Below are 4,909 nucleotides of genomic sequence, written 5' to 3' on the forward strand. Positions count from 1 at the left end.
GGGGGGGCGTGGGGGGCTATGGGCCAGCAGGCTTATCACAAGTGATGTGGGCGGCATCGCCAAGATAATTTTTACTTAACGAGGGACGGCTTCCCCACTCAACATTTAGCCATGCTTGCCCGGAGCAAGGCTAAATGTACAAAAAACGACCTGCCTAGTATCCGGAACTGCATGTCCTGGGCATCGGCCGATACTAATTCAGCACCCCTTCATAGGCTCGTGTGCTACCAAAGGGGCTTCTGCGTGCCGTCTATGGTTTGCCATTAATGACAGAGGAATTTACAGTTATTTTCTAACAGGCTCAGAAGTTAGAGAATTATTGATGCAAGCTGAACCTGATCTAGCCCTAGCAGTAATCTCACAGGAACATTATCATACTCATGCACATAGCTGAAGAAACATGTTTAGTTTCACACATATTTTTTTACTTTCACTAACAAGAAACCAATTGGGAAACACACTGAAAGAATGGTGTGCATGAGGACAGACTTGTAGATAGGCAAATTGTAACATTTTATAAACACAAACATACCACCCAAATAAAGTGCATACAGTTACATTAATTAGCATAAACTATTATGCATACTTAGTGTTGGTACACATATATTTAAGTGAATAGCATAGTATATTGTATCCTTTACCATTTAATTATGAAAATGAGGAAATGATGGAAAAGAAACACAGCATTTTCATATCAAAATCTGTAGCATTGGTAAAGTGTCTCTTGGTGCACTGGAAAATGTCCTTTGTTTGAGATTCTGAAGCTGCTCATTGTGACAAATACATGCTCAGCCTCACCCTGCTCAAAGATTTTCCAGTCACTTCAGCAGTCTAACAGTGATTGTTACAAGGGCAGATTATCCCTTTAGACACACACACGTCTTAGATATGTGTTTTAAAAAAAACCTGCACCATTCACAGCATCTGCTATTGTAATTCTAACTTTTAAGAATGTCTTTCTCTGCCATGCCCAGACAGGAACGTAACAGATTTTCACACTAAGGTAGCTTCCCACAGAGGCAAGGTTCTTAATCTGTAGTTAGAGCATTCAGAGATTCAGCTTAAGGATTTTTAAATATTATTTTAATCAAAAGACAAGACGAAAAGCACAGCAGGAAATGTTTACAGAAAAGGTATTATAAAAACAGACATAAGTAAAATAAAAGGGTTTAAAAGTGAAAATACTTTAGTATAGTCTGAATTGTCTTTGGTTTAGGACAGATTTCAAACCACTTGTAGAGTCCAATCTGTTATTGCAGAGTCACTGGCCCTCTTAATGTGACTTCCAGTATTCTTTGTGGTAGCTTTAATGGTAAAAAAGGAGAGCTCAGAGCTACCAATTGCAACAACTTTTCTTGTCCACGGAGAGGGTGTTGCAGAACTAACCCAATCAAAGGGTCTGAGGTATGTGGTAGAGGTGTGTTGGAGAGCATTTTATTGTGCTCAACAGGCACACCTTTATTGACAGACAAGACACAGGGAGCGCCTCCATCGCATAAAAACTTTTTAATAAACGAATAAAGAAATGGTATATAGGTACTCACAAAGGACGAATAAAAACAGGCATAAAAGGGTCAGAACGAAAGGTGCATATCCAGCGGCTGTTCGTCTTCCCTGGTAGTGAAGTGGTTTACGCGTTTCAGAGGTCACGCCTCCTTCCTCAGAACCAATTGAGGGGTGTTCCACGATACACAACATCTTTATTGACTACTATCCTAAATCTATTTATTTTTCCACATGACAGGGTTTTACAATGTTTTACAATCTGACAACTAACATATAATATAACAGATTGAAATTGCTTGTTGCATATGAAATATATAAAAATGCACATTTCACTTTGGAAGTCTAACGTGTCTTATTAGCATTCTTGACCTTGAAAAATAGATGTGTTTGATGTCTAACAGATTGGTATCGTCTAATTCATTAGTGTAACCACTTTTTTGAATATAACTCCATTACATGAGGAGTCATAGGATATGAATAAGAGTTGAGAGTTTGAGATACAAGAAAGTTCAGTACTAGGTTAAAAATCAAACTCACAGATGTGTGTTGCTCACTAGACTGTTTATGACAGGGCCAATCATGACAGAGCCTCATAAAGGATTCTTTTGAAGACTCTGGCTAATAGAGGTTTATGATACTTATGCATTTCATCTATCTTTGTCTACTGTTCATCAAATGTGTCCTAATTTGGTCTAAGTTTTGTCAAATGTGTCACCTTCCATGAATGACTAGCACAGATATGAGATTTAAATCTGATTTGTTTTGTTACCAACTTCTAAATTCTGGGAGACATGAGGGTGGCCTGTGTTCAGCACAGCTCCCCCATTCTCTCCACACAGTTTAGGGTTTGTTAAACCTTACTATCCTTACTAAAAAAAAAGCCTTACTATCCTCACACTGAGATAATTTCTGTATAGCCTAATTATTGAACCCAATTATCTCTGTTGCAGGGATTTAAAGCACACATGTGATTTATTATTAAACATGACTCTGTGAAGCTGTCTCATGTTTTCATACTGTAGCATGATATAGATAACTTTATTTACAAGACTTTTGACCATGCTAAAGCAAAATGAAAAGTATACATAGACAAACATAGAAAGTGTAAATCCTAGCAGAATGCATGTCATGCTCTCTAAATGTACTAAGTTCAGTCTATTTCAGATCCCAACATTGAATAAAAGTGCTTATGTTAGGTCCAAGCTTCAAGGTAAATGCAGAAATGTATCACCCCATATGATTAGAAGCCAGTTTTGTATCTCTAAAGTAGGATATACAGGGGTAGATTTTCGGGCAAAGGTTCTTATTAAAAATCCCATCGGAACATTCGATAATACTATCAGAGACTTGGCAATTGTCCTCTGAAATTTCATTTGATTTTCATTTCCATTTACCATTTGATTTTGGAATAAATGGAGTTTCCCAAACGAAAATCACATTTCATTCAATTGAGAGAGATTTTCCAACATGCTCCTTTGAATTTTTTCATCACTGACCGATCACCGCATTGACCCCATCAGGGCCGGCCCTAGGCCTTTAGGCGCCCTGTGCGAGAAAGCTTTACAGCGCCCCTCAGTGGCCACACCCACCCAGATTAAGATTAAGGGGTCTATTCACTAAGCTGCCGTAGGCAGCCGAGTGAACGACCGACCTATTCTTATAGATGCCGAACAGCAGTGAGTGAATAGCTCGGCTGTTCTGCTCGCTCCCTCTGTGGTACAGAGCAGAACAGAAAATAGTTAAAAAAGTAGAAAAAAATAAATAGAAAACGATTGTGCGGAGCTAGCAGTGACAGCTAGCTCCACCCAACTGTTTTCTATTGGCCGGCGGTTCTGCTGCCGTCAAAAATAGAAAAACATTTTTTGCCATAGGAATGCATTGCTAGATTGCTATTGGCTATGTCAATTTGCAAAAGCCAATAGCAAACTAGCTAATGCACCCGCCCTCTGCTGGTGTCAATCACTAGAGGGGACCTGATGGAGAACTGCGGGTCCCCTCTGCTGATTGACAGCAGCAGTGGGCGGGTGCAATAGCTAGTTTGCTATTGGCTATTGCAAATTGAAATAGCCATTAGGAATCTAGCAATGCATTCCTATGGTGACATTTTTTTTTTTTTATTCTGACGCCAGCCAAAGGCTTCGTGTCAGAATTAAAAAAAAAAAGCAGTGTTTCTCTCCTGGGCGGCCAAGGACGCTGATCTCTCTGCAAGTGGCCGTAGCCAGCCGCGATAGCAGGCTACTGAACCGAATGGGTCCTGGGGCCGAAGCTAGACAAAGGATCGGCCGAAGCTACGGCTAGATCCTTCGGCTGCTTCGTGAATAGACCACTAAATCTGTTCTGATTTCAGAGAGGCTGCGAAGGCCAAAGAGCATTCAGAGAATATTCATTTCTATTAAATTTGAATTATATAATCTAACTTATAAAGCATATACCCAATGTACAACTGAAAGAACAACTACCATACAACTGAACTTTAAAACAAGTTCTGAACATGCATAACTAAGCCAGCTCAGCCTACCCATAAGTCACAATTGTTTTCAGCTACACACTAATCAAAACTGTCAGTCTTGGATGATTGCATTTTCTAATTATTTTTGGTTTAGGTTGCATGCCGCTTTCATAAAGATAATTCTAGGAATTTATCTCAACTTACTGAGCATAAAAGATATCTGAGTATGTTAGGCCCTTCTTAAAATAAATCTAATATTCTATTTAAAGGAACTTATTTCCAGACTCATCTGATTACAAACTGTATCAGTTTTACTAGACATTTTCTCTGGCATGTAGATTTCCTACTTCTTAGGGGTTTGTCTATATTATTAGAATAAATACATCTCTATGGAAACAAATGTTCTAAATATAATGGGAGAACATCTGATGAAGAATGAATCAGAGATTGCACACACTGTTCAGTTTCAAATGCCACATTTTAAAGCTGTGTTTTTCAGTAAAATTGGGGAAACATATGGCTGAGGATGGCGTTGTCGTTGCAGCATTATGTTGTTCATTCTGACTGGTACGCTTTGTTTTATATTGTATGTTCGGTAATATACAGAAAGAGTACAAGGTGCTCCTGACATTTACTTAAATGTGTTGAGTGTTAATTCTGTTAAATTAGTTATTATGTTGAATTTCAAACAGGCTCCTATACAGATTTCATTACATTTATGTTGTCATATCACACCATATTTGTAGAATACAGTAAAGTAAATGTTATGTCTTACAGCTGCTTATTCACATGGATAAATATATGTGTTTTACAGATGCAGAGGAGCATTACAGCCTGTATTTAACAATTGAGTGAACAGACCCTGTCCAGGAGACAACAGAAACTAGGAAATATAGCAAGGGTCAAGCTGCAGCTCTTCAAATATTATTTTTATCCATGTAAATAAACCCTTAA

Source organism: Nanorana parkeri, unplaced genomic scaffold (genome assembly GCF_000935625.1).
Source record: "Nanorana parkeri isolate BGI_ZX_2015 unplaced genomic scaffold, ASM93562v1 scaffold91, whole genome shotgun sequence".
Taxonomy (NCBI): Eukaryota; Metazoa; Chordata; class Amphibia; order Anura; family Dicroglossidae; genus Nanorana; species Nanorana parkeri.